Source organism: Thermobia domestica, chromosome 15 (genome assembly GCF_964235325.1).
Source record: "Thermobia domestica chromosome 15, izTheDome1.hap1.1, whole genome shotgun sequence".
Taxonomy (NCBI): domain Eukaryota; kingdom Metazoa; phylum Arthropoda; class Insecta; order Zygentoma; family Lepismatidae; genus Thermobia; species Thermobia domestica.
The window spans coordinates 77535027-77556407 of NC_137468.1; the positions used below are offsets into that span (position 1 = coordinate 77535027).

The 21381-nt window shown below is 36.1% G+C and overlaps 1 protein-coding gene and 1 long non-coding RNA gene across 11 annotated transcripts in view; one reads left to right on the forward strand and one right to left on the reverse strand.

The window, feature by feature from the left end:
• The window catches only part of LOC145671102 (uncharacterized), a 215632-nt gene that overhangs the window by 132701 nt on the left and 61550 nt on the right, over nucleotides 1-21381 (forward strand). The window lies entirely within an intron of this gene.
• Nucleotides 1-21381, reverse strand: part of LOC145671101 (uncharacterized) — a 153076-nt gene that overhangs the window by 109008 nt on the left and 22687 nt on the right. Inside the window, exon 2 of one of the 10 annotated variants that reach the window (XR_014128449.1) lies at nucleotides 2947-3034. The exons of the other annotated variants lie outside the window; for them this stretch is intronic. This is a non-coding gene — a long non-coding RNA (uncharacterized LOC145671101). The remainder of the gene's footprint in view (nucleotides 1-2946; nucleotides 3035-21381) is intronic. 10 annotated transcript variants of the gene reach the window in all.

Sequence of the window (21381 nt, forward strand, 5' to 3'; positions counted from 1 at the left end):
AACATTTAATTTCCTCCCATATTCTCATTACACCGTGAGTTTTTTTCGGGATATCCCATTTCCTCCCATATTCTCATTCCACCATGAGTTTCTTTCCGGAACATTCCATTTCCTCCCATATTCTCATTACACCATGAGTTTTTTCGGGATATCCCATTTCCTCCCATATTTTCATTACACCATGAGTTTTTTCCGGGACATTCCATTTCCTCCCATATTCTCATTACACCATGAGTTTTTTTTAGGGACATTCCATTTCCTTCCATATTCTCATTACACCATGAGTTTTTTTCAGGATATCTCATTTCCTCCCATATTCTCAATACGCCATGAGTTTTTCCGGGATATCCCATTCCCTCCCATATTCTCATTCCACTATGAGTTTTCTCTTGGCAATTCCATTTCCTCGCATATTCTCATTCCACCAATCCTGTCATAATCATTCGCGTTCCTTCATTTTTTTTAGCCTAGGGACACATTCGTAAAGCTTTTAGCAAAAACTTAATCGAGTTGTGTGCAATGAACTATAAAAAATACTGCATTTGTATTTTTAAATTTCCGTTAATACTTTTGTGTTGTATGTAAATCTGTTGCTTTTAGTGAGCAAAAAATCTTGAAATATTTCCAAATATGATGTGGAAAAAAATTGAGAAGAAATTTGTTTGAAAATAGGAAAATCTAAGAGAAAGTGAAAATCAAAGTTGAAAAGAAAGGAACAATGAATAAAATTAAAAAGAGAAAAGCTGATAAAAACATTAATCGAAAAAGAATTATCTTACTGTTGATATTAAAGAAGGCAAAAGAGAGAGAGAGAGAAAGATGATGATTCAAAATGAAAAATGAATTCTTTAAGACTTTTTACGTCACACGATCATACCTTGTAGATTAAAAGAGACAGATAATTAACGCAAGATAATAATTGTGAAATAAATTGATGGAACGATAATGTGGAAGGAAACGGTAGAACCCGGAGAAAGTCCGCATATTATCTAGAACAAACTCACGGCCTGGGATCGCCGACTTCAGAGTGGAGAATACCTAGTACTAGCACTGAACCAAATTGCCCACGCGTACACGAAAATTCCAGTTAATGGCTGGGTTTAACTGAATAATTGGGGCACTCAGAGCACAAAGGAATCAAGCCCGATGTAAAAAAAAAAAAAAAAAAAAAAAGAAAGAAGTTTGTAGGGTACATTTAAATACCGTACATAGAGAAGTTAAAACCTTTTTTAACATTATAAGAGTTATTTAGTTTACAATATCTGGATATGAATCTTTTAATGAAGTTCGGGAAGCGAATCTTAAACATGAAATAAATCCAAAATGTCAAAAAAAAGGGGGGGACTTGATTCCCTTGTGCACTGAACGCACCAATTCTTACTTCTAAGCGAAGAGATTGATTTAGGATAACCATTCAGAAATCATGACGCACAATCATTTTTTGTAAGTTGGAGAAATATAATATACTTCTACCGTTTTACTCTTCAACCTTTATAGTATACGAAATGCTCGTAGAAAGATTAAATACCTGAATTACTATCTGAGTAGACGAATTTTTGTAACATTGCTTAAGATGGTTTCTCTGAGCAATAATAAGGACCTTAGGTAAGGTATTCCTTTTCACATAGTTTCACACAGGCCTCTTGTTTCTGCTAATATTATACGTTTCCATTTGGTTGTTGCTTAAAGGTCTATGCCCTCAATTTCCAAAAGAAAAAAAGTATTTATTACTAGTAGTGACTGTTAAAGTCAAATAACCAATATGATAGTTGGTTTGGTTTAGAGTTTAGCGTTCCCTTCCAGCGCCGAGGCCGTGTGAAACTTGGACCTACATCTTAATGTGGGATCTAAATTACGTGAGCTCTCTCAATGGGAATCGAACCCAGGTTTCCCACACCGAAGGTGAATATGTTAACTATATAGCCACAAGGAAGCTCAAAGCCAATGTATTGAACATAATGTTCTATAGCAGAGGTTTTCAAACTGTGCGGCGACGGTTGTCAAGGGAGGCGCGAGGACTTTTCAAAAATATCCTACAAAGGAACATATTTATAATGCAACACGCACACTCAAGTCTCCACCCTTCTTCTGTAATACATAGTGGACTAAGCCTTTGTATCACCTCTGTTCCACATACAATCAGCGATGACTCTTTCACCTCTGGCTCAAACGTGTATAATTCTTGTTAGATGTTCACTAACGATCTTCTGCTTTATCTCTGTAGAATAGTATGTCTTCTTAAATTTCTCTGGAATTTCGTACGACGCCATGAGAGCTGAATTTTTTTCTTTCTCTTAATTTTTTGTTATTATTTTTGGAACGATCCTTGAGTTTTAATCTTTTCTACCTACATTCACAAATAGTCTTATTTGTTTTATTTTCATTGGTCGAAGCCATCTTGCGTCTTGCCATTTCAAAATATGTGCTGAGATTTAATAAACTGTGTGACTTAAAACAAGCTCATACATCCCATTGACTTTGTTCAACATTTGCGCCAGTTTTTATTTTTTAAATTTCCTCTGTGCTCGTATCTTTCAATTTTAACATAAATATCTGACTTATGACAATTTATAATTATTAACACCTGGTAATAACATTAAAAGGTGTAGTCAGTGTGTACAATAGAAAATATAGATCACCTGTGTTAATGAGATATTTCCATTAGCGATTTATAAATGAAACATAGTGTATCATAGTGATAGTCTTTCTTTTATGGACACATGCATTTATGTTGGTGAAACATTTCATTTTTGACACGGGAGGCACGTTCAGTTTTTGGTGGTTGAGGGGAGCCTCAAGTGCAAAATGTTTCAATACCCTTGTTCTAAAGAAATGTATTTTAGTAAATCGCCGCCCAAAGTTAAAGTAGACTTCTAAATTTGCGAAAAATAAACAGTTTATTACGTCTGAACACAATAATTGCTACATAAATTGAATTTAACTTACGTTAGTTTTAATCCCGATGGTCGTAAAACAAATACAGGGTGTCCAACATACGATGCAACCCGGACTTTGAATAGTAGAACTTTTGAACCTGAAGCGATACACAAATAATGGTTATACCAAAATGAAGCTTTATTCATACATATATTTTTAAACTAGAAAGCAACGATTGAAGTGCACTAGGAACCGCACAGCGTTGCCAGATGTAATCGAAGGTGTAAATCAATTTTTTTTACAAAACATGCAAATTGATTCATAACTTATACGTATGGATGTTCTGTCGTTAATTTTCAGTTTGTTTAGTTGGAGTATCATGGAAATTATGGAGCAGAAAAAAGAACTTTTCATTTTCACCGATAACTAATCGGATAAGGCCTCTGTAAGGGGGAACTAGCGAAATCGTAGTTTTCATAAATTAACACTCTGAATTGTCAACATTGCTGATGTTTCAGTGCATCCAAATGTGTGTTAAGGACCTATCTACATTATGCAATTCCTGAAAACAACGAAAAAGAAACTTTGAAGTTATCATGATAAAAACTTTTACTTACATCCCCTGAATAACCCACCTTGAGAGCCGCATGGCTCTGTGGAACTTACGGTGCCATGTTGTAACATTTATGTAATTTGATGGGTAGCTAAACCTTGCAGCTTAATTTGTAAAAATCATAATTATTTATTTTATTATTGATGCAATGAATGTTGATAGTTTAGTTCTAACAAGGGGCATGGTGACTCAGTGGTTGAGCGCTTACTCCTGGTGTATGGAGTCCCTGGTTCGAACCCCGGATAAATAAGTTTGTGGTAGGCAACATTGTGCTCGTGGGTTTTCTCGGGGTACTCCCGGTTCCTCCCACTTTCTCATTCCACCATTTTTTCCATTTTCATTCACTTACTTTAATCATCGTCTGCCTTCAGGCATAACCGTGGGACGTTAAACTCAAAGATTTTTTTCCTTTCATTTCATTTTAATTCTAACACCTTAAATTCCAGGAAAAAAATTCTTTTATGGTGGCAGTCAATTTGTTATTAGCTGGAGGGTTCGTTAGCTATTCGTTTGAAAAAATTTAATTTTGAGACATTTTTTGACTATTAACCTTGATCTACTTTACATTGTGCGACATGTAAGTTGATTTGAAGGATACCCTCCATTGTTTACGCACACTTGCATGATTACACGTAAATCTATTCTTCACTTCTTACAGTTCTACAGATATAACATAATATTAAGGAGATAATAACTAACCTTTGGACAAGGCCTCATTACACACATAATTACTGGCGCAATTTAAAAAAAAGAAAAGAATTGCGCAAATGCTTATAATTGTCATCTTGAAATTACAAAAATTCAAGTGAGTATTGACGTTCAAGAAAATAAAACTAGAAATAATTTATTAATTCCATTGAATGAAGCTATTCTATTTATAAAGTGTTCTCAACTGTTTAATAGATAAGACATGACGTTAAAATTTGGATCTTGAAAATAAATTGATAGCATGACGCCTAACTTTAGAAATAACAACTTGCTGATGAAATAGGATCGATGAACAGAAACTGAATATAAAATGAAATATTTTATTTTTACATTCAACAGTTATGCCCTGTAATCTAAAGGAGACGAATGATTAATGAAAGTGGAAGATTATGAAAGAATTTGTGGAATGAGAACGTGAGAGGAAACGGGAGAGACTCGAGCAAACTCACGGACATGATGTTGTCCACTACGAATTCTTTTATGCAAGAATAAAGAGATATAAACCTTCTGAGTCCGAATCTCTTGTACCGGAAAAGATATAAGAATTATTCGAGATTGCTTTTGTGATGATAGACCTCATCATCTCTGGCACTATGATAGACATCATCTCTGGCACTGAAATGAACATAAACCTTTTCAGACTGGCCAGAGATGCATAGTTAGAAGATAAAAGCCAGTGACTTCAAATTGAATTATACAGAAGTTGTTAACAAGCTGTAGAACAAAAGTCACTATTAAAAAACATGCAATATCAATTACTTCCTTTCAAATTTCTGGCGTCGTTTCAGTTTCAGCAGGAACGTGTAACTAAAAACACTGCCTGCAAATAGATGATAAGAATTTCCTTCCCCCCCCCCCTAAACAAAAAATGTCCTGGAGCAAAATCAAAGTGTAAAGAACGCATCCACCACAAGAGTGACTTATATTAGCAGTTTAATTTAACATAGCTATTGTGAAGGAGGTGAGGATGAGTTAACTCCGGGAGACTTCCAGGTTCATACAAACAAAATCCGTGTGAAATGCAAATACTTCGTTTTATTCTTGGAGTTGTAAATACAACTTGCATAGCATTGTATTGTATTTTCGTTCCATTCCTTAACTTTGATTTTGTAACGTGGAAAGCTACAATTCAGGCATGTCTGTTAATAAAGGATATATTTAAAAGAGAGAGAGAGAGAGAGAGAGAGAAAGAGAGACCAAAAAAAAAAATAGATTTATTATAATGTAGAAATGCCAAATGTAGGGATACTGGAAATGCGATGCATGTATTCCCAGAACTGCATCTCCTTAAGAAATTTCTGGATCCGCCCCTGGAATATTTCCTTTCATTATAAATCCTGTTATGAAGAGATTCCAACTAGTCTCCGAAAATGTTTTTTTATGCTATATTTTTAGATTGGATCCTCAAACTGCTTCTAGCTTCTATAATTAAAAACACGTTATCTATATTTTACATCCTTTTACAAACCAACAAAGAAGTTATCTAATCCCAGAACGCGACGGTCGGCGGACGTGTTCTCAGTATCATCAGCTGCTAACAGTGTGATGATTTCTGTCACGTGCGCATACTATCTCCATTCAACATAGGAAAACAAAGTAAGCAAAAAGAGCATTACATCACAAAAACGTATTTGTTTACTTGACAAAAATAAAAGAATTAGCTGGTTACTTACTTTTTAAACTTTATTGACAGAGTCTGTGGACAATGTTTACCTAGAACCTGTAATATCTGGTTTGGCCTCTGTTGATCACAAAAGCTGCATGACTACCAACTATAAGTCAATCAGTAAGATTTATAATAATAATAATAATAATAATAATAATAATAATAATAATAATAATAATAATAATAATAATAATAATAACTAGGAATGCAATGGATGTACCCGATTGCAATGAAATGAGCTGAGCGAGCTTAAACTACGTAATCATTCCTGGCCATTATGCAATAATAAATGCCATTTTTAATTGTTGACAAAAAAATCGCGTGAAAACTTTTTCCCCATGTTAAGTCTATGCAAGCGTTTTTCGGTGATTATTCCTCGATGGTACATCGGATTTTTGATTTCGACCTATGTTGTCACTCAGCACGACATACTCTATCAGCGTGCTAAGTTTTCTTGAGATCGCCCAAACGGTCTAGGAGGAAGCGTTTTTCGGTGATTACTTCTCGATGGTACATCGGATTTTTGATTTCGACCTATGTTGTCACTCAGCACGACATACTCTATCAGCGTGCTAAGTTTGGTTGAGATCGGCCAAACGGTCTAGGAGGAAGCGTTTTTCGGTCATTATTCCTCGATGGTACATCGGATTTTTGATTTCGACCTATGTTGTCACTCAGCACGACATACTCTATCAGCGTGCTAAGTTTGGTTGAGATCGGCCAAACGGTCTAGGAGGAGTTCGCGGACAACCAAACGGCTAACACGAGTATAAGAGCTTCGCTTCGCTCAGCTCAATAATAATAATAATAATAATAATAATAATAATAATAATAATAATAATAATAATAATAATAATAATAATAAAATTTATCATGAAATGAAAATTTTAAATAACGTAATGATCATTAGCCATCGTTTTGCTCATTTCCGAGCAGGGGCGAGGGGGCGATCGTCCCCCCCCCCCCAAGGGCCCTCCAAAATATTAAAATTACACACGCTGCTGCTTGTAGGTTGCCGCCATACGAACGAAAGTTTGGGATCGTTCTTGCGTTATTTCAAAAGAGGGTTAATTCTTTAAATTCTGTTTAAAAGTTGTCTCTGTCTCGGCCCCAACTTGTCCATCTTCAGGTTATCGTCAGTATAGTGCGTGAGGAAATGTCTGGGAACAATGAAAGAGATCATTGCGTTTTCCACCGCATCGTCAAAACGTAATGCTGTCCTTAAGCTTACGGTTGGTGGCCAGTTGGTGACATTTTGTGAAACGAGATGGGTTGAACGGAACGACGTGGTGTTACAATTTCACGCGAAATTTCAAGAAATTAGTGAAGCTCTACAGTGTGTTCCAAGTGATCCAAGTTAGATACAGCCAAAGCACGGGCACTTTCTTCTGCCATGCACGACAGCGAGTTTATCGTAACTATTACTTGTCTTCAGGATGTTCTCACGATAACCCTCCCATTAATCGACTTTTGCAAAAGACAGATTTAGACATGAACGCAGCGTCAGATGCCATTCAGGACACTATCGCAGCAAAGAAGCGTTTAAACAGCAAAGAAGAATTCAAGGGAATTTTCGAAGCAATATCCAGAATGGCTGCCAGTGTCGATGTGCAGATTCGAACTCCTCATGTCACCCAAAGACAAACACATCGTACGCACTTCAGGGCAGATGACACGACATCTTACTACTGAAGAACTGTCTACATTCCGTTAATAGAGTCGATTGTAGAAGACCTCAAAATGCGTCTTGCGCCGGCAGTTTTAAACGTATACGGACTCAACATTCTATTGCCAACACGCTCAACTGACAAAACTCTGAGCAACGTCTCCGCGTTCTAGCAGAAAGACTTTACAAAACTATTGGAACTGAAGAAAAAATGCTGTTTTCCCTCCTTAGTTCTGAATTTGCAATCTGTACTTCTAAATGGAAGAGAATTAAAAAAGGTGGAACTCTATCACGGACTGCGTTGGAAGCCTTCGCCACCAGTGACGAAGATCTTCACGTGACTATTCGAAAAGTGCTGTGCACACAGACAAATCCTTTGTCTGTGGCTGTGCATACTTGTAACCCTGCATTCGAGCGTGTCCAGTTGTGGAAGGCATTTTTGCACTGCGTATGCAAATTATTTTATATTTAAATCATATCGTTTTTATATAATTTGCATATCAATATGTTAATTTCCAATAAACATTGATAATTAAATATTTAATTCTTTTGGTAAATATATGTGTATAAAGGATATACAGTAATAAAAGTAACTCTGTTTTTGGAAAGTACCGCGAAGTATATATTTATTCCATTTCCGGCACGCCCCTCGTATTTGTTTTAAAACTTCTTTTAGCCGCTTAACGAAAACTATTTCTCTGGTATTGGTGAGTTTGATCCGTCAGCCTGCTTGAGAGCGGATGACTGGAAACTGCCACACAATTCAATTTTTGTTTTTTTTTTTTAAAGAATACAACTCCACATCTCATAAGAAAATAATTGTGTATATATAACTATTCATATTTATACTTTGTGTAGTCCATGGGACGTAAAATTTAAAGATTTCATTTCTTTTTCTTATATTTTGTGTATTTTAAGAAAACATTTTCTTATATTAGTTAAACTTGTGAACTTTCCAATTTTAAACCGCTTGCTTGTTATAACACGATTGGATCGCGTCTGGTTCGGTTCATGTTCGGGCTAGCCGTTCTTATGACCGGAAGGGTTCGATTCTCTTTGGTCCCTGTTCGGGATAAGCCATTCTTATAACACGATTGGATCGTGTTGGGTTCGGTTCCTGTTCGGGGCAGCCATTCTTACGACCGAAAGGGTTCGATTCTCGTTGGTCTCTGTTCGGAATAAGCCATTCTTATGACCTGCAGGGTCTGTTCCTTACCTGGTCCCATTCGGGATAAGCTAATTCATATACCCTTCTGAGTTCGAGTCTTGTTCGATACGCCTTACCTGCGGTGGATTTTAGCAGTTGGTGGAAAGAGGACATTCGCCGGACAGCTAACAACACTAACATAAAACATGCGCAAACCTCCAAGCAGGATCTCGAACCAATGTGACACTCAATTCAGGTTGCGACTTCGGGCGCCCACCGTCCTCACCACGCCTGCTGACATCAACAAAATAATCACAAGTAGTTAGATGGAAAATCCACCATTTCAGTAGTGATTTGCGTGGAGCAAACAGTAAAGGTGATCGCAAACCAAACATGTACAATATGTAACTTTTATTCAATTAACACAAGTTATGTGTTATACTTACGTATACAATATTATTACATATTATTGTAAAATTTACTCAACGTACACTAGCACATCATAAGCCCATAACGATTTTCATGCGCAAATATTACGAAGAAATAATAGTGAATTATTGATTTCTTTCTTTCTTAAAGAAAATAATGGACTGTGAATGCCGGCTAAAACTTTTAAATTATACGATGCACAAACACTTACACACGCTACTTATTCACACCAAATTTCGTTGCACTGGAAATTGATGGTTTTGGGGGGGGGATGTAGTTATTCCCATTGGTGAAATTTCTCGTAGAGGTTTGTAGTCTGATCAATGATCATAATTTAGGCTCCGTTTTAGTTCTTCTTTCTCAACTGCATATATATTTTGCTATTTATTCCTTAGGGTTCCATGTTCACAAATCATTGGCTTTTGGCGTCGTGAATGTCAAGTGCTGTTTTCATAGATTTTTTTGTTTTGCACAAATATTACGTTTACCTACTTACTTTGAAGTTACTTTGTTTGATACCTAACTGGATTTACAATCCTTTAGTAGATGATGAAAGAAACCTTAGATTCTTAGCGAACACGACGTATGCAGAACAATTCAGCCAGCAGCCATTTTTGAGCACACCCGCGCCTTCTTCCTGAGCGTCGGTAAGCTTGCTCCAGTCACACCAAAGGATTATTTTAAAAAATATCCATAAGCAATATTGTTTACAAGAAATATATATATCATAAGGCGTTAAATGATCTTGCCATTAACATATTATAATTAAAATATTGAAATTAATACAAACGTCTTAGGATTACTTTTGAAACTACGGCACTATATTTCGTAACATCACCAGATCACATCCTTTTTTGTTCGGTCAACAGGTAATACAAGTCACTACTCACAGCACTGCCAACTCATAGAAAAGGATAAAACTAGAACACAGTTTGCGTCGACGAACAGTACGTGGAGCCTCAGAACAATTCAGCCAACAGTAACTGGGAAATTTAAAATGGAATGGGAGTGAGGGGGGGCTACACGCTCACAGATGGCGTGCGATAGGGACGATGATCTTCTTTGAAGATTATCAGAATCCTGGAATCTTGAGTTTCCTCTTCTTAAATTTATTTTCCGGCTATTATTCCTCTTCTTCTTTTTTTTACTAACAATTTATTTATTATGGTTCACTAATACTTTACACAGACGTAGATGGGCTTTTTATTTTATGGGCTATTCACTTTAAATGGGCTTTCTTTTTTTTTGTGTGTGTGTATGCGAAAATATAAAATTACATTTGTTTTCATAAGACAATATTTCAATATAAGTTGAATAATATTGATTATCTATTATATTTTCATTTATATTATATACTATTCATATTCTATTTATTAACATCAAACCAGTATATTTCTTACACTATTACTTAAATCATAAAATTTTCAATTTTTTTTTACAAGTATCTGACTCGCTCATTCAGTGTCACATAAGGATTCTGCAAATTTACTAACGCAAATTCCAACACATCAGATGAACATAAATTTTTACAGTACAGAAAATTCAAATAGTTATCAATATCCAACAATTTTTCCAAGATTTTATGTATGCGTTGGTTATTACTTTTGGATTGAACACTCTGAGATAAACATACTGGTGTTGTGGTTAATGCATTGCAAAGAACAGTTTCAACACTACTTTCTAGATCTGAATTTTTAAATTCATTTGAAATCATATCATGGTACTTTTGAGAACTATGTTTTACTGCTAAATTTAACCAAATTTTACGAGTTTGTTTCGTAGGTTTCCACACCTTAAGTCTATCCACTGAATGTGAACCAATTGATTTACCAGTTAACGGATCTAACAATTTACCAATCTTCTCAATTTCTAATTTTCATACGGTTCAAAAAGGAAATATTTAATTTTGCATTCATCAATATTATGCATTCATTTTTTTTGGTAATATTCAAGTATATTAAACATTGCTACGGTCAAATTTTCAAAATGTACACAATCCAGTTTTCTCACAAGCATGTTTTTATCCAATTCCTACTCTTGGTTTTTCAAGTACAACAAGAATTTTGAATTTTATTCCAAAACGTTTAATAAACACGTCTTCGCAATTGCTTGTGTGTTTTTTGCAGCAAATATTTACTTTGATAAACACTGGCTTTCCATACGCGTATGATTTTTCACTGTCAGTAGCAACAACAAATCGTATGTTGACAGAAATTTTGACTTTCAACTTACCACATTGCTTCACTAACTTGCAATTTTCACATACTTCGTAATTATGTTTAGTGCACCGATTTTCTTTCGACATTTTGTTGCGGGAAATTCTCTGCCTAATCTTGTATGAAACATTAAATTTGCTTTTATGATCAACCCGGTTTTTCATTTTCCCTGTGTGCTTACGCCTCTGTGCTGTTACTGAATGCTCGTGCCACCTAGCACAAGTTCGTTTGACTAACCTAACTTTTGCTTTTTTCTCACGTTTGTTTTGAATTTTCGACGCTTGGCTACAACACGGTTTTTTCACCTGATTTCTACAGTTTTCACGGACACCATCATGATTTTTAACAACTAACTTCTGCATATATTTTCCTTTCGCATTGACTTTTGACTTTTTGAACAACTTACAAGATTTACTAGATTTCAACTTTTCATTTCGCTTTTCATTTACATTTTCTAATTGTGCTTTTTCTGGAGTGACTGCATAGCTTTTTTCACTAATATTAGCTACCATAGAGTTACCTTTGCGCTGACATTGGGTTTTCTTAAAATTCCTACGGACAAACTTTGACATTCTTTCAAAAGATCGCAATACTTTGTGCATGCCTTTTATTTTTCGTTTCAATTTACACAACTTTCGTTTCTTATCGGACGTGTGCTTACTACGCTGTGACCAATATTTATACTTTCTGGCAGATTTACTCAAAATGTACTGCAGCTTACTAAAACCATTTTGACAACTTTCAACTTGTTTGCGCCATGATATTCCACTAACATTATTCGCATTGATGCTACTAGTGCCTGAACTGATTTCATCATTCATTACACGTACTTGGGTGCATAGAAAACAATAAAACCTTATGCGCTTGAAACTTGCAACATACACATTTATCACAACCAAGTGAGAACTGTTACCACCGTTTTCCTTCTTGTCAATCTGAACCCTAACTATGTTCACGAAGTACGAACATATGTCATTACTTGGAATACATGCTAACTTATCTGTTTGTGACGTGCTTTGGACGCATCCTAGCTCCATTAAATTCAACATATGACTAATGAGTAAAGAGCGCATTCTCTTGCCTCCATTCATTAATATTACTACATTAGTACAATTACACGTACAAAACCTATCAGTGCATTTTCCTCCGTAGCATGACAAATATTTTATGTTCAACGCATCTACTTTCTGTTTAAACTTCGAACGAACACTAGGCCTACATGACGTAACATTCTGGCTAACTAAACCTTTACATTTATATGACACTGGCTGACTACTTGTTTCTTTACCATTGCAAGCGCTAACAAAAACTGACTCATTTACTACCTTTTGGCACCCTTGTTCTACATCTGCACAACTAGCCTTTTCAATTGGAGCTTCAATTCATTCAATTTTTTCAAGTGCTTGGACCACCTTTTCTTCACTTTTACCCCAGATTTCTTTCTTTACAATTTCTATTTGTGCCTGGAATTTATCGTCAATCTGCTGTTTTGTTGCCTCTGAGATTTCTAACATCTTGTTTTCTAAGGAATCATTGATCTCAACAATTTTGCTTTCTAAAGACTCACGTACACTATTAGTTTGCTCGCTAACCCTTTCAATTTTGTTTTCTAAAGATGTATTACTTTTTTCTATTTTATTTTCTAAAGATTCGTTGATTTTTTCAATTTTGCTTTCTAAAGACTCATTAACTTTTTCAACTTTATTTTCTAAAGATTCACGTAAATTTTGCATTTCAGTTTTATTTGCATTAATTGCCTCTAGCAATAACTTGACATTACTTTCATCCATTTTTTTTTACAAAAAATTTTAAATACGAGTCAGAAACTTACACCTTTACGTTTCTACACATGAATCACTACCTTTTGCATGTACGGTGAAGGAGTTCAGTCCCTGTTCGGGCGCCATTCTTATAACACGATTGGATCGCGTCTGGTTCGGTTCATGTTCGGGCTAGCCGTTCTTATGACCGGAAGGGTTCGATTCTCGTTGGTCCCTGTTCGGGCGCCATTCTTATAACACGATTGGATCGCGTCTGGTTCGGTTCATGTTCGGGCTAGCCATTCTTATGACCGGAAGGGTTCGATTCTCGTTGGTCCCTGTTCGGGATAAGCCATTCTTATAACACGATTGGATCGTGTTGGGTTCGGTTCCTGTTCGGGGCAGCCATTCTTACGACCGAAAGGGTTCGATTCTCGTTGGTCTCTGTTCGGAATAAGCCATTCTTATGACCTGCAGGGTCTGTTCCTTATCTGGTCCCATTCGGGATAAGCTAATTCATATACCCTTCTGAGTTCGAGTCTTGTTCGATACGCCTTACCTGCGGTGGATTTTAGCAGTTGGTGGAAAGAGGACATTCGCCGGACAGCTAACAACACTAACATAAAACATGCGCAAACCTCCAAGCAGGATCTCGAACCAATGTGACACTCAATTCAGGTTGCGACTTCGGGCGCCCACCGTCCTCACCACGCCTGCTGACATCAACAAAATAATCACAAGTAGTTAGATGGAAAATCCACCATTTCAGTAGTGATTTGCGTGGAGCAAACAGTAAAGGTGATCGCAAACCAAACATGTACAATATGTAACTTTTATTCAATTAACACAAGTTATGTGTTATACTTACGTATACAATATTATTACATATTATTGTAAAATTTACTCAACGTACACTAGCACATCATAAGCCCATAACGATTTTCATGCGCAAATATTACGAAGAAATAATAGTGAATTATTGATTTCTTTCTTTCTTAAAGAAAATAATGGACTGTGAATGCCGGCTAAAACTTTTAAATTATACGATGCACAAACACTTACACACGCTACTTATTCACACCAAATTTCGTTGCACTGGAAATTGATGGTTTTGGGGGGGGGGTGTAGTTATTCCCATTGGTGAAATTTCTCGTAGAGGTTTGTAGTCTGATCAATGATCATAATTTAGGCTCCGTTTTAGTTCTTCTTTCTCAACTGCATATATATTTTGCTATTTATTCCTTAGGGTTCCATGTTCACAAATCATTGGCTTTTGGCGTCGTGAATGTCAAGTGCTGTTTTCATAGATTTTTTTGTTTTGCACAAATATTACGTTTACCTACTTACTTTGAAGTTACTTTGTTTGATACCTAACTGGATTTACAATCCTTTAGTAGATGATGAAAGAAACCTTAGATTCTTAGCGAACACGACGTATGCAGAACAATTCAGCCAGCAGCCATTTTTGAGCACACCCGCGCCTTCTTCCTGAGCGTCGGTAAGCTTGCTCCAGTCACACCAAAGGATTATTTTAAAAAATATCCATAAGCAATATTGTTTACAAGAAATATATATATCATAAGGCGTTAAATGATCTTGCCATTAACATATTATAATTAAAATATTGAAATTAATACAAACGTCTTAGGATTACTTTTGAAACTACGGCACTATATTTCGTAACATCACCAGATCACATCCTTTTTTGTTCGGTCAACAGGTAATACAAGTCACTACTCACAGCACTGCCAACTCATAGAAAAGGATAAAACTAGAACACAGTTTGCGTCGACGAACAGTACGTGGAGCCTCAGAACAATTCAGCCAACAGTAACTGGGAAATTTAAAATGGAATGGGAGTGAGGGGGGGCTACACGCTCACATTGTTATAATAAGCAAGAGAACCCTCAGCAAAACGATCCCCTTGCCTTTGTAAATGGAGATGGACAAAAAGGGAGAGTTGAAAGGCCACCAAGTTTGAAGGGGTCTGGACATTCCAAAGAAAAGAACGAGGGTGAGAAAAAAACGAGTGACAGCGGGGAGCAAAGGGGAGTGATGGTCAGTTTTCCGCATTTGGGACAAGACAGTTCGTTTTAGGCTCTCTAGAGGAGAAGTGTTTTGTGTGTTGGCTTGAACAGTGTCTTTACTAATAATGGTTGCTCACTTCAGAATTACAGGAAAAGAAATTGTTTTTCAGTTTTGTTAGTTTCCTGATAAAATAATGTGAGACAGAAAGAACATTACTGCGAACTGAACATGAAATGTGCATCTATAATGATGTCAGTATCCAAGAGCAAGTTTTGACTCAGTTTTTCATTTTTTAAGAGCAAGTTTTTTTTTAAGTTTCCTTAATCTCCTCAGTGCCAAATAAACACACGATGTAAGAACTTTGGAAATGCTACTGTTCACAATTGGATTCACTATTGTAGCATTAGAGTAAAACAGGCAAGAAGGACTTGGTAAAAGCCTGAATGTTACTATTGAGGAATTTCGTATGAAGACTTTTGTGAAACCATCTCTATCTGCAACCACAAGGAACAGTGACTTGGTGCAATTTATCATAAAATGACGAAGTGAAGTAACATTGTTATGACTACTCAAAATCTACAGTGAAATCTAGGTGAAATTTACAGCGCTGAACTATATTTAAAATATTTTTAAGTTCGCTTTAAAAAAAACTCAAAACTAAAAAAAAACTTTTTTAATATCTCAAAAATAACCGTCACGTTATATATAAACATATCGGGTAGTGTACAAGTGGTAGTGTTTAAAAATAAATACCTCATCATTTTAATAGATATGGAGTTGTTGCCTTTTAGCCGTTTGTTTCATCAGTATTGGTGAGTACCGGATTTACTTATCTGTTCTTTTTCAGGTTGATGGAGTCTGGGTTCATCGATGCCAGATATTTCAAAATCTTATGGTAATCACACAGAATCATATATTCTTTGATACCTAAAGGTGACAGATATAAGTCAGAAGTCCACGTGTCAAAGAAAGTCTGAAAGGGGTACCAGACTTTAAACATGGAGCTCACGCTTCCAGGAATGTAAAAAGTAAACAGTTTTTTTTGCTCTACCGACTAATTTTCGAAATTTTCTTCTTTTTTTATATTATTTGGAAGTAAAGTAACCATTTGTTTTAGAAATATATATATATTCCTGAAGGTAAAGGTGTTTGGAAAGGAATTTACATATGTTTGTATATAAATTCTATCCCCTCTTCCTGTGCCACACACCTTTACGAGGTCGGACACCTAGCGTGTTAGAAAATAATTACGCGGGGTACTGTCCCACCACAAAATAAATTGGCTTCCCAGCGTAAGGGCAATTACTACGCTTCTGTCCAGAGTTATTTTACACAAATTTGGTACATCAGCGTAGTAGCAATGATTATGCTTCAGAATAAAACGCGTGAGTAGTTAGTGTGATTACCAGTAGATTCGTGTAAATTTGTTGCTTGATATTTTATCCCCAGTAAAATTACTTTCCAAAAACATTGATTGCTATTATAAATGTTTTTTTTATGATGTTATATATGTGTGTTAACTGAGAGTATTGGTGTGAAAAGAAGTTTCATAATTCAAGGGGGAGATAAATTTAGAGAAATTATATTGTTGAGATAATTTTAGAGAATTTTTATTTTGAGATAGTCACTATTACAATAGGAATTGATGGTCATTACAAGATTAAAAGCCAGAAGAATGGAAGAGCTTAGGAATTTAAATGATGAGCAATCTTCATCGTTCCTTATGGATGATGTAATAGAAGATAGGATAGAAGAAGAGATAGGAAATACTAATGTAGAAAGCAGTAGTAACATGGAGGGTAATACGTCAAAAACAGACAAAGTAGACGATAGAGATAGGGATCATATTGACCCAGTACTAGAATTCCTGAAGAAAATGCAACAGGAATTGAACAGCAAAATAGACAGGTCACAGCTTGAGATACAGCAAGAGATGAAGAACACACATGTAGAGATTAGAAAAGAAGTGCAGGAATTAGGGACGAAGTTAGACCAAACGTATCAAGAGTTGGATAATAAAATTTCGGAACTGAATGAGAAAGTACTAAACAATAAGGTGGAAGTAATAAATACTAGACGTGACTTAGAGAATGGGTATAAAGAGTTGGAAAGTAGGCTCAACAGATCATTAGAGAGTACAAAACAACAGCTTCGTAATGACCTTGAAGTTACTGCATGTCAATTAAACGAAGCGTTAGGCGAGGTGACAGGAAATCTTGACAGCACGGACAAAATTATCGAGGCAATTAAAATCGATGTAGGCACTAAATTGGCTAGTCTAGAGGAGAAGAATCAAAATGTATTAAATCAAGTAGAGAGAAATAGAGCAGATGTAGACGAAAAACTTACGAACATTACGTCAGTGCAAGCAAATGTAACCGAACAGTTACGCAAGAACATTGAAAGTGCAAATACACGAGTAAATGAGAAGATGGAAGCAATAGAAGAAATGATTTTTTCTAGATTAAACTTGGAATCAAATCACGGAGAATCAGTATCCAACACAGGTATTCCCCTAGAACAGTCTTTACCATCGTGTACTCAAACTGTATCGAATACAATAGTTTCGCCTGCCATTATGCAACCTGTAACATCTGTGTTGAATGTTGATAGTCAGTCTACACAACTAGCAACAGCGATGAATTCCTTTATTCATCGGGATTTAAGCTTGCCTAGTTATCAAGGCACTGAAGATGAAACGGACACTTACAATTTTCTTGTCGATCTTGATAATTATTTTGCTCTAACTGGGGTACCTAATGAAGCAAGGTTAGCCTTCATAAGTCGAACTCTGAAAGGTCAAGCCTTACCGTGTCCCAAAATATCCACATATTCGCATTTTGTCACACTGTTTCGAGAGACATACTTGAGCCAAGAACGGTTGGCTACACTGCGAGCGAATCTTTTGAGTAGTCACTTTGACCCGAAGGTTCATAAAAGTCCCTCCGAATTTTTATTAAACATCCTCCACCAAAATTCAATACTAGACCCGCCTCTTGAAGAATTTTGTTTGTTGAAATTATTGCCCAGAAAGCTGCCGCAGTACATTTTTCGAACCGTAATAGCAGCGAAACCGAAAACGCTTACGGAACTATTAGGAGTTGTAAGTGAAGTTCAGTCTTCCGGTTATGAACGAGAAAGATTTCAACAGAGAAGAAGTATCAATATGTTGAATGTCTCAACTGAGAGGGGGAATGTTGCTCGTTCTCGCAGACCAAACAGGAGGAATCGTCACGCACAAGTTCCTTATAATATGAATCAAAGAGGTGGAACGGAATATAGGGTAAATAATAATCACCTAAATTCTAGTCCTAACCGCAGTGAGGAAGTAGGTCGTTCACCCCGTGCAGAGAGGTACTCTTCAGCTGGAAACCAGCAGAGTAGCCCCAGGACACAACGTGGTTTCAGAAGGGGAAATACATCTCACAATAACCGTAATATGAACAGACGAGGAAACACATACATTGCAGAGGAACAGATTAAAGTGTTGGAAACTTACGATACCAGCGAGACGCAGGGTTGCCAATCCCAAAGAAATGTACCCAGTGTACGAGGCAACGCCAGTAATAATCAGTGAAGTTTCCCAGCACACATTGCGGAATCGTTGGATGTAGTACATGTGGATATGACATCTAATATACGTGCGAATAAATCCCTATGTGTGCTCGACAACAGTAATAATTCTTGTAATTTTGAGGATAGAGAAACAAATGTCAAAATTTTAGATTACAGTAGAGAAAATAAGAATTAATGTACAAAATGCGAGGAAATAAAAGAAACTCAACATTTCGAAAATAAGCCTAGCAAAGAATCAAGTACTATTGCATTATTACTAAAAGATGGGAAAACAGTAGAATTAGATAGGAAAGTTTTCCATGAATCAAATGGAATATTTGATAATCTCATGGATACGAAAGACGATCCTGTAGTGAGAAATAATATAGTGACGCTACCTGAGATTAACGTGGTAATTTATGGACAATCTGTAAATGTACTACTTGATTCAGGTGCCTCTGTATCAGCAATAAGTAGCAGTCTATGGGACACAATTAAGAGGTGCCAGCCACAACCCGCATTTTTAAAGGCAAATAATATCAAAGTTACATCTGCGTTTGGAAGAAAGATGGCAACACTGCAAGGCCAAACTATGTTGGAAATATTAATACAAGGGAAGGTATATCAAACTGTAGGACTCATAGTTGAAGGATTAAATAGGGATTTGATACTAGGATCACAATTTTTTTTAGAATCGTCAGCTATTTTAGATTATTCCAGAGCGCTACTAATACTGCAGAAGCCCCACTATGTAGAAGTTCAGTTTCGTGACCAAGATATCTCTAGTGATGATCTAGTCCTTAGACAGTTAGAAGAAACATTATACAGTGGCATTATTAATGAAATAAGTAATAGAGAGAAAATAGGAGAAAGAGTGGAAATTGACAATTCCCAAAGAGTGGAAAAGTGTGTATCTAGGGCAATGCTATTCGAGAGCAACCCCACACTGAAGTTGGATGCGAGGAAATTCCCAACTCCCACCGAATTGGAACAGAGAGTATTGTCGCCAGAAGAATGGCTAAAAATAGAAACAAAAGCCACTGTTGAGGATATTTATGATCATGTAAATAGTTGTGAAGGACTAACAGTCACGCAGAAGGAGCAGTTAGCGTCTCTGTTGATTAAGCACATAGATATTTTTGATGAGAAGCCCGGAACCTTAAAGGGTACGAACATAAAATTGAGTTAACCGATTCTACACCTATAAAATCTAAAATATACCCATACCCACTAAAGTATCAAAATCAAGTAAGAAATGAGATAAATCGTTGGCTTGCGTGGAAGATCATCAAGAAACATCATTCGGAATATAGTCATCCTTTAATTGTGGTACCAAAGCCTAATGGTAAAATCAGATTATGTATTGACGGTAGGAAATTATCACAGGTCATGAAAGGAGAAACAGATCAACCATTACCACCTTTAGAGATATTGCAATCTCTAGCTGACAAAGAATTCTTCAGTAAGCTAGACATAGTAGAGTTTTTCGTAAACGTAAAAGTTCGTGAGGAAGACCAAAAGTATTTAGGCTTCATTCATGAAGGCCTTTCATACTGCTTCATGAAATTACCTTTTGGTACAAAGACAAGTCTTTCATCTTGTATTAGAGCATTGGACAAAATACTAGGAGACGAAGTGAAACCCTATTGTAATAGTTATGTAGATGATACAATTTTGGCATCTACTAGCTTTGAAGAGCACCTAATTCACATCGATAGAGTACTAACTTTGTTAAAACAAGGTGGCGTAACATTGCGTTTAAAGAAATGTGAATTTGCAAAGTCAAAAATTAAAATCCTAGGTTACGAATTGTCAAAAGAGGGTATTGGAAAAGACCCTCAGAAAATACAGCAAGTAGTAAACTTCCGAGCACCCCGAAATGTAAAAGAGCTGAGAAAATTGATAGGGTATCTAGGCTTTTACAGATGTTTTAGTAACAAGTATTCAGATGTACTACACCCATTATTCCAGTTACTGCAGAAGAATGTGAAATTCAAGTGGAACCAGCAACACCAAGAAGCCCTCGATAAAATCAAATTGATTTTTCAAGAGGAAGTTGTATTGAAGAAACCCCTTGAAGACAAACAGATAATTTTAGAAGTTGACGCATCTGATCGCGCATATTCTAGCTTGATTTATCAAATTGATGACAGTGGTGAGAAGAGAATCATTGGGATGTCATCTAAAGTGTTCTCTGGTCCACAACGAAATTATAATACCACAGAAAAGGAATTTGCTGCATTAGTAGAAGGTGTGTCAAAATTTAAACAGTACCTCATTGGAAAGAAATTTAAAGTAAGATCAGACCACCATGCATTAAAATTTATCCTTTTATGCAGATTGACGAATCAGCGCATCACCAGTTGGTGTTTGGCATTATCAAATTTAGATTTCGAATTTGAGCATGTTCGGTCACAAGATAACATGGCTGATTTCCATTCTCGGTATCCTCCAGATGGAGATTTTGACTTCGATATTGATGCCAAACCTATTTTGAAAGAATCTCTTATGAGTATCCTTGAAGGAATGCCGTGTGAGTTAAGAAATCTAATATCAATGTTGCCAGAGTTACAAACTTCTGACTCATTCTATGGCAGCATAAAATCCCAAATAGAAAGAAATGATGGATCTAAACATTTTCGAGGGAAATATCATTCATATGAAGTTTGAAACAGTAGACTATGTAAAAGAGATAATTTAGGAGTACGCATTTGTA